Below are 12,435 nucleotides of genomic sequence, written 5' to 3'. Positions count from 1 at the left end.
CCCAATACGTATGTGGACTATCACAGCTTGGAGGGTAGTCAGAGAGAGGTGCATTGATGCTATGTTTCTGGGGCTTCCTTGGGAACAAAGCCCAGTATTGGTGCATGTTTGGTTCTGGAACAAGGCAGAGCTAGAAGAAAAGGTGCTGCTTTGAGCATCTGTATATCAAGGATAAATGCTTTATTTGAAAACATTTTCTTGCTGAGGAGGCAGGTCTTTCTTGCACAAGAGAGGCTTTTGTTTAAAAGAGTTGTTTCAATGCAGCTTAAAAAGATAGTATGATTAGCCGTCTTTAGCCATGGATTAATGGTAAGAAATCAGCACCTGCTGTTCGTGCCTGAGTCAGGGTTCGGAAGAATGATAATTCATATGTCCAGAACTATATCCCCCCGAGGGAGAGTGATTGTGAGACGGCACATACGTGCCCTCTGGCCCCAAGGCTTTTGCTTTGATGTTGTATGTAAACTTGTTGAATGTTTGGTGTTCTCAATACTGTACCCAGCTGTGTCATTGCAGGCACCCATGTGCTTACTATGGGGCGCTTCCTCAGAAGACATTATCCTACAAAGATTGTGGAACGTACCCTGCATGACAGAGCCTATCCTCCACCCCTATGGTGGTCTATGCCCCCCTGGGGAGTGGAAGGTTTTGCAGCAGAGAATCATAGTGTACCCGAAACAAGTCTCTGGAGAAAGTTGTGTCTCTGCGCTTCAGTGCAAGAGAAACCACTACCCCTGAGCATGTTTACTATTGGACTGCAATATTGTTGTGTGTTTACCTTCTAGGACTATTTTCACACGTATTACCCTTGTGTGTATGATAAGCATTAGATGCTTTCAATATCCTCCCTACACAGTTTTATCAAGAAGCAACAAGTGTTTGCACTTGCATTATAGTGTCATTTATATTCATAAATAGAAACAAATTAATAATGCCCTCACTTTCTTGTTGAGCATGTATGTTTATTTATTCACTTATATAGTTAATATACGAGCATTCAAAATAGAATAGTCAAACAAGCCATAGCTCCTAATATTAGCAATTAAGTAGTTGGGCTGATACTCAGCACCCTATTCTTCTATTCACTTCTAAAATGTTAAAACTGCCAACAACCAATCACTAGTTTGTCTGAAGCCAATGTGGCCTGTACAACCTACACTATTGTTATGCTGTGGATTAACAAGCCAGGGGACAGGTGAGATTATACAGACCAACCATTGGATAACCCATTAGGTGAAAAGGGTTAACAACTCTGTCAATATATCCATGGCTTCTATTGGCAGTTAACTAAGAACAATCTAAAAGCGAGTTACTTTTTAAAAGAATTATTTATTTGTTTTGGTTTTATAAAGAAAACCTTTACAAAAATAAAAAAGACATTTTTCAAAGTTGAACTCAATGAGATAAAAGAAAACTTAAAACTACAGCGGGCAGACAGAAGGAAGAAGAAAGAAGAAAAAACAACAAAAAAGAATACAAGAAGAGCCCAGGGGCAACAAAGGGGACCGATCACATCATGGCAACGCTCTATCACGGGGCGTATAATTTCCTTTATGATAGAAAAGAGCATTTTTCCATGACTTCTACTATTGTTGCCGTCAACATGGTCTCCTGTCCGGCAATCAACCTGTCCCAGAAAAACTCTGATGTTAGACTCTGTTCCTTAGCCACAAATCTCCTAAGCAATAGCAGTCTTGTTTCCCAAGTTCCTTCACAATCCAATAGAAGGTGTTTTAGGGATTGTTGGCTTGGAGAGTCACAATGTCTACAGAGTTTTTTTGATTGGTCCCCCAGGTTTGTTCTGGCCCAAATTTTCCCACTGTGGGCTATATTTAGCCTAAATCTTAAAAAGTTATTTCTTGTTCCCTTGTCTGGAAACTTTTGAAGGTAGCGCGGCAGAGAACCAACTTTTTTGTCCACCTTTAAAAAATGATTAGGGGGATTGAGGTTCCTCACTCCGTCAATGGTGTCAATCCAATCACTTATTTCTAGGGTCTTTTTCACTTTCAAGGGATTGGATATTAAGGTTTCTAATGTCATGTCGACCATAAGCAGAATACCTCTGACTTTCTTCTCAAAGCCAAGAAGTTACTGGGATTTTGAGTCTTTGAGATGTTCATTCACGTCGGAATAGAGAGAGGTCTTACTTGCGATCTTTATTTCACGGAATAATGAAATAATTTTCTAGTCTGCTCGACATCCAAGAGAAACTTGACCAAGTTCGAAACGTATGCTCACCAGAGGGGTGCACATTGGAAGAGCCAAAGATTTTTTCCACAAGAGTCCCTCTAGTTTTTTCCAGTTGGTGTGCCATAGCAAGGGTTTGGCTTCCAGGCCATAGAGAAGGACTGGAACTGCTTTGGCCATGTAGAACTTAATAAGTGGGAGAATAGAACATGTTCAAAATTTTCCATTCAGTTTTTTCATTTGAGGAATAATCTTTTTGGCTTTTTCCAGGATTGCTATGTTCACCTTGTAGATTGCGGAAGAGGCAAAGATTTCATAGCCCAGATATGTGAGGTCTTCAATGCGGGGGACAGCTTTACCATCCAAAACCCAGTTACCAAAAAGCGAGTTACACCCATAGACCAAAAATATATGTTGAAATAATGGTTCAAATGGCTTATTTCAGCCCCCAAAATATTGAAACATTCAACAAATTCAAATTTCTAAAAATGAGTAAAGTCCCATTTTTAGTGCCAGGAGAAGCTTATTGTCTCATGGTGAAGGCAAGCATTTGAAAGCTGTTTGCTGCTTAAGCAAGCAGCAAACAAGGCAGTTCAGCTTTGTAATTTAGTTCTGCCTCCAAATTATTCAAGAAAGTATTACAAATCAGAATTTGGACACATTGGCAAAGTGCCACAAAAGCACTGGCCTAGTTATCAAAGTTTCTCCTACCTTCCTTACACAGGCTGGTCATGATCCTTGGGGCCAGCAGTGTCCTCCCGGCCCTGCTCCTATTTGGTCCACAGTATTGTATCCGTTGGTAAAACTTCAGGCATATCTGAAACAGCTGGCCCATAAAGGCTTAGTTCCACCCCTGTTAGCCTGATAGCCAATAATATTCTAACAGATAATGATACCATTCACGTAATCAGTAGGATCAGCAGAACAGAACATCTTGTTTTACATTTTAACAGAATCAATTTTTTTTGCTGCCTTTCGCTTACGTAAGAACTAGCATTTCTGAAGAAGATGGGCATTTGACAGATGATAAAAGATGTCAGTGCGTTATCCATAACATCTTCCACTGTCACGTTTGCAATTAAACCTTTACAAAAGAATGTTCTCTTATCATAGCAACCCATAAAGCACCAACTGTGGTTAACAGGAACCACCAGTCCTACCATCGTGGACCACTCAGCACAGTACGAAGAATAGTAGGTGGCTAATTTAGGGCAAGGCCAGAACATATGGTCATGATCCACTTGTGAGGATCTGCACCTAGGGCAGTTGCCCTCAGATCTACTAAAGAATTTCTGTGGCATCACCTGGGAGTATAGGAGTATAATGCAGGTGATGCAATGTTTTAAAATGTATCAGCCAACATTTGGAATTGAATGATACCTCCTTGGTGAGGGAACATGCTCCCAGCCACATACCATCCTCTACATCCACGCCAAGAGCTTTAGTTCCCTTAATACGTGACAGTCATGGTGGTTTCCTAACCTCATGTTGAATCATGTTATACATTGTAGATGTAAAGTGTCAGCATGGCAAGCAAGAGTAGATGAACTGTACACATTTATGAACCTCTGGCTCACGGGGAAAGCCTGGCCATCTGGTCCTCACCATTGATCTAACCTGCAAATATTGGAAGATCACAGCCACCCGGATACCAGTCGTCTCTGAATTTCCCACAATGTATAGAATTCATCATCTGGGAAAAGAACCCCCCAAACACACCAGCCCCATCTGCGACCACTCACAGCTATATCCCTCTCCAGGCTTGGCTTTGCATCCAGTATGCCCCATAAGGGCGCCTTTCGACTGTAAGGATAATCAATGTGCAGGTGTTTTAGTATCTTCCCCCATGCTCCCAGCATTGCTGCCATGTTGTCGAAGGGGCAAGAGCCTGTATAGCCCGTACTAAGCATGGCTACCATTAGTTGCATATGTTCGGCTGCTTTGACCAGTATCTTCACATGATGATGAAAAGCACTCTGTGCTCCCCAAAAGAAAATGAAGCTTGTCTGCGCCATTAAATAATATCCTTTAAAATCTGGTACCTGAAGCCTGCATATGGCCTGCACAGCCCTGCAATGTTCATCCGTGTCCCACCGGGTTCCCCAAAAAAATGGGTGATCATGGCATTCACCTCCAGAAAAAAGCTTTTATTTAACTTAATGGGGACTTTAAAGAAATGTACAAAAGCTTCGGAAACATGAACATTTTGACCAGTGATATTTGTGTTTGTATTTTTTTGCAGCACACATAATCCGTAGGTATCTAGGCGCTAGTTTCATTGTGAAAGGGTAGGTTATTTATAATGCGCTCGTTTTCTTTTTTTTTCCCCAAGCGTGGGTCCGGGATTCAACTCTATGTTTGCTCAGCGTGGTCTTGGTTCCAAGACCCGCGCATTGCCACAGATCTATCCTCCCGTCCAGATATGTTCCCCATTAAGGATATAAGCAACTTTGTCCATCTCAGCAATTTAGGCTTGAGGGTCTGCAGATAAGCTACAATATTTATAGTGTACAGCTGGTAACCACTACCCCAGGTATAAAATCTCCTGTGCTGCCCACTTAAGACTCAGGCCCACCGCGGGACATTCTGTATAATTTGTAATGGGAAATATTTCTGACTTGGTCCAGTTTATAACCAATCCAGAGTGCTCCCCAAAGTCCGTGACATCCGACATTATCAGTTGAAGATTAGAGGCCGGGTCCCTAATCCCTCTCTGCACATTTTTGGTCCTGATTAAGCCTGACAGCAGCTACACCACCAAGGCAAAGAGAAGATGGGAAAGAGGGCATCCCTGCCTTGTTCCTCTACCAAGCAGAAAATCTCAGAGACCACGACCCACCTTAATTATGGCCACAGGCCAAGTACATAGTAATGCGATGTAGGACCTAATATAAGGACCGAATCCACTGTGTCCAAGTACTTCAAATAAAAAACGGCAGGAAACCGAGTCAAAAGCATTCTCAGCATCGTGGGTGACAGGTACAGCGGGGACACACGGGCAAATCTGGGCCATTATATTAAAATGACTCCTAAGACTCATCACAGTGGATCACCCCAGTATGAAACCAGACTGATTCGGATGTACAAGAAATTACATAACAGGATGTAGCCGAGAAGCAAGGACTCTCGCAAATATCTTTATGGCCACATTGATCAGCGACAACGGGTGGTATGAGACACGTTGCAGAGAGGGCTTGCCAGGCTTCAAGAGAAGTGTAATCACTGCCTCTCTCAGCAATGTCAGTAGGGATTCAGACTCCAAGGATTCCTCCCATAGCTGCAACAAATGGGGGCAAAGCCCGTCCTTGTACTTTTTATAGAATTCTGCGCAGAACTCATCTGTTCCTGGTACCTTAACATTGGCTGTCTATGGCCAGCACAATCTCCTCCCGTCTAATTTAGATGCACAGCACTGACATCGGGAGGGAGTCCAATAAGTTATTGTTACCTGCCGGGGTTTTGCCCAAATGCTCCGCATACAGTGTTTAAAAAAAAAATAAAAATGCATCAAGTATGGCGTCATGACTGACACACGTCACCCAAATCATTACGCACCTCCAATATCTCTGCTTCCGCCCCCTCGCTTTGTATGAGTCTTGCAAGCAGTCTACCTGGTCGATCCACTTCACCATACCGTCCGACCATCACCGGAACTGAGAAATATCTTATTTCCCTATCCGCTAGTTCGCAGAACGTATCTAGTTCTCTTTTAAAGATCCAATAGCAGGTCTGCACTATTTGTTTGGGACTATGCCTGCTCCAGCCCTTTAAGTTTCCCCTTAGATTTAGCCAGCTAACTGCAGATGTTGTATCGCACCTGAAACTCCATACTCATCGATATCCCCTGTATGAAAACCTTGAATGTCTGCCATAGGGGCCCCCAAAGAGGTCATAGACCCTGTATTCGTCTCGAATAATGTGTAAATATACTAATACAGATGGACCTCAAAAGCATTATCTAATAGTGCAAGTGGTTTGAATCACCAAGGCGGTTTACCCAAAGCCACATGCCCAACGGTGATGCCCAGCATCAGTGGAGAGTGGTCAGAGACAGTCTGGGGTAAAATGTCACCTTTCGCAGATGCCCTATCAAACTTTGGGATGCCATCCAATAGACAATACACAAAGCCATGTTGTGAACAGGGGAGAAAAATTAACATTCTTCTCTTGCCAGGTACATACATCTCCAAACATCGACCCAATCCCTCTCAGCCATACCTTTCACTATTTCTCGAGCTGAGCTAGTTAGTGAGCGGTATGTCATACCAGAGCGGTCCAATCGCAAATGTAAAATAGTATTAAGATCCCGCCCCATATCACCTGGACGTCAGGCGTACCATCGCTTATTTGTAACACGTGCCTACAAAAATCTAAATCATCAACATTGGGATCATATACAATCACAATCAGGAGTGCTGTCCTAATTATTACACCATGCAGAATAACATACCTTCCTAGGTGAAAGCATTTAGAGGACACATATTTGAAGTTCAGGAACTTATGAATCATCATCAGAACCCCTCTGGATTGACTGGAGCAGTCCATATAAAACCTGTGGCCCCCCACATTGTGGCAAATGACTTATGTACCCACTTCGTGACATGTGTCTCCTGCAGCAGCAGAATGTTAGCACCATGCCTGTCAATATAGGAAAGGATTTTGCACACCTTCATGGGGCTATTCAACCTTCTAATATTCCAGCACAGCAGCGTAACCTCCAACAGGCCCACAGCCCCCTTGTCACCCACCCCAATCAGTGAAAATCAGTAAGTAAGCTAAGAGAGCCTTGCCATATACAGTGCATGCAGCATCATCATTGCTGAGAGCATTTCTAGCATATTCCCTGCCCAACACCCTCCACCCGCCTCCCCCTCCTAAGCCCGAACCCATGCAGTATATAACCACAACCAGAACATAGCAATAAATCTTAGTAGCATGCAAACTCGCCATCCGGGGGTGCCGGTTAGCATCCGTGATTGCATCATTACTAACTTGTTGAATAAGAAGCAGTGCTACAGGGAATAGTAGCAACATGAAGAAGGGTTAGCCAATCTACCATAGTTATAGTGCTATCCACGTCTGTTGTTTCAGTCGACGGGCAGCGGAGAACGTTTTTGAACAAGAACAAAAAGAGTTCCCAGTTAGGGAACATCCGTCCCCTGCACACTTTCAATGCCCGAATATACAAGCCAAACAATCTAGAAAATATCTTGGTTTTTTCACTGTTTTTTTCACAATATACTTTTTCCAATAGTTCATAAACAATTCTGTTTATAATTAGTACACTTCACCAATATGTTATAATTTCTCTATAGAAAAACTTAAACATAAATTACAATTATTATATTGTCTAAGTATCATATAAACATTTGATTCTACATTTAAAGTGATATATTTGAAATTTCAATATTTCTACACAAAGGTTTCAAAGATCTACTAATAATTAGCAATACCCTAATTTTTTGACAATGTGTTCTGAACCATAATCATCATTTATGCAAGACTCAGAGTTGAAATAACAAAACATTTTAAACACATTTCTAAAAACTCCTATCTAAGTAAGAATACACTAGGTGGTTTTGATTCCACTAGTACAAAGGTCACTAACCTTGTCTCATATATAATAGTGAGAAGGTTGATCTTATTGGATGGTAGGTTTTTCTTTTGTAGAGGAAAGGGTTATCTTGATCAATCCTAATGTGGATTCCTTATTTCTCTTAATGGATGGTAAGACATAGAACTTTCTTGAACAATCTTATTGTGGATTACTACCCTGTAATAATGGACCACTGCGACTTGACACAGTAAGCCCGTGAAGAAAGATGCAAAAAAATAGTCTAAGACCCTATGGTAAAGAAATTAGTTAGGTTGCAGCATCCTAACCCTAAGTTAAAAAATAATAGCCTAATTGCTAGTAGTACTTTCTTGTGACCGGGAAGTGTCTGCCTGCCAAGCCGAGTTCGCTATGCAAGAATAAGATGGGTGCTTAAATAGCAGCGATTCATGGTGACGTCATCATGTCAACAATGAGAATGATGTCACAATTGTAAACAAATACCTCGCCTTCGCGACAAGTGTAAATACGATAGAACAAAACTGGGATAAGCTAAAAGATGTTTTAATGATCAAACATCAGTAAAAGATATATTCCTCAAGCCAAGATTGTTATGAGGAGCAATGTCATCACGTAAAAAAACATAGTTGACCTCACTGGCTAAGGTAGTCCCTCATCATCCTGATGGGGAAAGTTAGATCTGATAAAGTAAACAAACATAATTCTAATCTACAGTACCTGTAAGTCACATAAGTGTCAATGAGCAAAACCTCCACACATTTATTTTGTCGTTATGGTCGATTATAGTGACTTTATTACACTGAAGCATCCCTGACGTCACAGATGTAAATAAAGAAATCTGTTCGATAGATTGATATGATCTAATTCAGAGAGGTTAAGAAATCATCCTAATCTGCAATACCTGTAAATTATGTCAGTCTCAAAGAGAAAAGCCTAAAAGGATTTTTTGAAGCCGTTTGTAATTCTGGTCAATCATAGTGACATCATTACGCAGAAACGTGCATGACGTCACTGATGTGAAAAAAGAAATATAAGTGAAGTTAAGCCTACACACTGGGCTGAGATGTTCTAGTTCGAGGAAATTGTATAGCGGTTATGGGCAGTGATTTAATGTAGACATGTGGTTCTAACAGATAAGTCAATATTCTTTTATAATAGAATGTGATAGGTTACCGACATGTGGTTTCTAACAGACATGTCTAAGGTAGTTGTAGGGGTAAGTATAGCCCCAAGGGAAAAGAAAAGTGGGCATATTTGAATACTCAAATAAAAGTGTAATTCCTGAAAGAATAGTAATTAAGGAAAACACGTGATCTTTTATACTGATAATCTGTTTTAATAGAGTTAACATTTTATCTAGAACGAGTTAACCATATTAGTCGACATAGGTACAAAATTCATGTTTATACTAGGTTCCTAGTCTGTCTCCAGAAGTTTATCAATAGGAATGTTTGTTATATCAAATATTGGTGCATTGTCGTTGGTCTGACCAATGAGCTTGTAAAAAAAAAGTACTTGATCTACAACATTCAGGAATTCTTTTGTGACATTCTTAATCCATGAACATACTGTGTAGTACAAGGATTCACCTATTTAAATCTGTCTCCTCAAAGGAGTGCACATTCTTTTATACAACCTTCTGTCCAAGTCCTAGGTCATGTTACAGTGTAGTCAACAATGTTTATTTCAAAGAAAGGCACCTAGACAGTTTTACCAATGTGGACGAATGAGCTTGTGAATCACATAACGGTTTCTTGTAAACAAGAAGTACTTGATCGATTTAATTCAGGAGTTGCTGTGTGACGTTCTTAATCCATGATCATTCTGTGTAGTATAGGGATTCACCAATTTATATCTGTCTCCTAAAAGGAGTTCACATTCTTTTCTACACCCTTCTATCCAAGTTCTAGGACAGGTTTCAGTATGTTCAATTATGTTTATTTTAAAGAAAGGGGCCCAGATACTATTCCTCATTGAGACCATGTGGTGTCATTGCATCTAATTTGTGTATCCAGTATAATTCTCTCTGGGCTAATCTTTTAGCCAGGTTCTCACCTCTTGGTAGGGGGTGGATTACTTCCAATATTACCCATCGTAGTTGTGAAATGTTGTGACCATTTTCTTTGAAATGTCTAAATACTGGTAATTTAGTATTGCATGTTCTGATGTTGGATTTGTGCTCTGTCCAACGCTCTTTAGCTCTCTGAGTGGTCTTCTCAACATAGTATTTGCCACATCGGCATCAAAGTGCATACACCACATTTTTGCTTTAATAGGTGGAAAAGGCTCTTAGCGATATTTTCTTCCCACTCTTTGGGTGTCTGACGACATCGAACCTAGAAATCTGGCAGCTAAGCCCTGATCTTATTTCTGTTTGACAATTCTACATTTACGGTAGGATACTCATATGCTGTAACAATCTGACAGTGTATAATTATCTTTAAGGTAACAGATTGTCCTAACATACCGTAATAACACTTTCTAGATATATCAACATGGACCACCTATAAGAATAAGATCCTGTGTGACATATACCTACTAATCTGCTAGGAATCAAAACTTTCCCTGGAGAAATATGGCATCCTAGCCCATATTGGTAAGAATGATTACCACATCTCTTGCTACTTGTTTTGATTTTGTACACTTCCTTTAATTAAGGACCTCACACTTACCTTATATCCATTATTACAGGGCAGGAATTCACAATAAGATTGTTCAAGAAAGTTCTAAGTCTTACCATCCATTAAGAGAAATAAGTAATCCACATTAGGATTGACCCTTACCTCTACAAAAGAAAAACCTACCATCCAATAAGATCAACCATCTCACTATTATATATGGGACAATGTTATTGACCTTTGTACTAGTGCAATCAAAACCACCTAGTGTAGTCTTACTTAGATAGGAGTAATTAGAAATCTGTTTAAATGTTTTTTGTTATTTCAACTCTGAGTCTTGCATAAATGATGATTATGGTTCAGAACACATGGTCAAAAAATGAGGGTCATTCTAATTATTAGTAGATCTTTGCAAACTTTGTGTAGAAATATTGAAATTTCAAATATATCACTTTATATGTAGAATCAAATGTTTATATGATACTTAGACGCAATAATAATTGTAATTTATGTTTAATTTTTTCTATAGAGTAAATTTGAAAAGATTGTTTGCACCTGAAGAAGAGAGTTGTCTCGAAATGCGTTGGGCACATTACTTGTTTTAATAAATTGTATATGAAATTATAACCTATTGGTAAAGTGTACTAATTATAAACAGAATTGTTTATGAACTATTGGAAAAAGTATATTGTGAAAAAAAACATGAGATTTTCTAGATTGTTTGGCTTGTACATTCAGCCATTGAAAGTGTGCAGGAGACGGAAGTTCCCTTACTGGGAATTCTTTTAGTTCTTGTTCAAAGACGTTCTATGCTCATTCTGCACCGCCAAGGAAATGTACGGCTACAGGAAGACTCTGCTAGACTCATAATGTAGCTCACCTTGCTCCCTTGCGCAGCTCAACAGCAAATCCTGGTCTCTATAGTTCATGATCCTGGCTATGATCAGTCTAGAGTGAGCCCCAGGTTGAGGCCTGGGCAGCTCCGATCTGTGAGCCCGATCTACAGTGAAGTGTGGCGAGAGATCCGGTGAATCCAAGATCTTCTTCAGGAGGTCCTCCACAAACGTTTGCATATTCCCTTGCTGCCCATTCTCCAGGACCCCCACAATGCATACATTATTGCATCTGGAGTGCGACTCTCGGTCATCGCACGTCAACTGAACCACCTTATGATCCTTAACCAGAGCCAGAATTGTCTGCATTTTCACGGCAGCGTCTTCGGTCTGCCCAATTCTTGCCTCTTCCTCAGTTATATGGGCCCTTTCTTTCTCTAGTTTTGTTTTCAGAGAGTGCACACTGGCTTTAATATCACCCACCTTCATGCAGATGGAATAACCCCTCCTGCTTATCGTGGTAAATCTGCTTAAGCTCTGGGGGAAGGGCTTCCACCCCCCCCCAAGTCTTGGTCCATTTCAGCACTTGGTACTGGGCCATAGGGTGGCACCCTAGGGGTGGACGTAGCAAAGGCGTCCAGGTTGCCTCCACTCCTAACCATGCTGCAATAGGCCAGCAATAACAAGGTCCGGTATTACTGTCCCATGATATGTCTAATTATGGGAGCGTTCCCCTCCCTAACACACGATATGTAGATCTCTTCCAAGCCCTCACTGTGTATTAGGCTGCCAATATCCTTATAAAGGCCCCTCTAACATTCATCAAGAATTTGGGCTCACCTCACAGCGTTCAGCTGGGCACCCAGCTGGGCCGCCAATGCTCCTTCGCCAGGCCCAACCATGGTATTGTCAGTGGCTCAGGCCTTCAGGCGCTGCTGTTCGCAATCAAGCCTCTTCCCCAGTGATGTGCTGCAGCACCCTCTCTCTGCACAGGTGGCGGCTGCTCAAGCTTTTGTCTCGATGCTACTCGAAGCTGCCCTGTACATTAATCCGGACTTCCCAGCACAAAGGCTGCTAAGGGGTAGCCCACTGTCTATTCTGCATTCGGCACACTCAACACCTCCCGGCGCCTAACGATGCAAAGCTCCTGCGCTGCTGAACAGAACACGTTCAACCACACACCCGGGGTCCAATCTCTAGTCAATCTCTGTGTCTGCAAATG

General features: G+C 41.2%; 1 protein-coding gene across 1 annotated transcript in view; it reads left to right on the top strand.

Annotated features, from left to right (window-relative positions):
* The window catches only part of KCNH3 (potassium voltage-gated channel subfamily H member 3), a 472,503-nt gene that overhangs the window by 348,153 nt on the left and 111,915 nt on the right, over positions 1 to 12,435 (top strand). The window lies entirely within an intron of this gene.

The sequence above is a fragment of the Ambystoma mexicanum genome, chromosome 3q (genome assembly GCF_040938575.1).
Source record: "Ambystoma mexicanum isolate Mex_15411 chromosome 3q, UKY_AmexF1_1, whole genome shotgun sequence".
Classification (NCBI taxonomy): domain Eukaryota; kingdom Metazoa; phylum Chordata; class Amphibia; order Caudata; family Ambystomatidae; genus Ambystoma; species Ambystoma mexicanum.
Note: the sequence above shows the minus strand (reverse complement) of the source record. Positions and strands in the feature narration are given on the sequence as shown.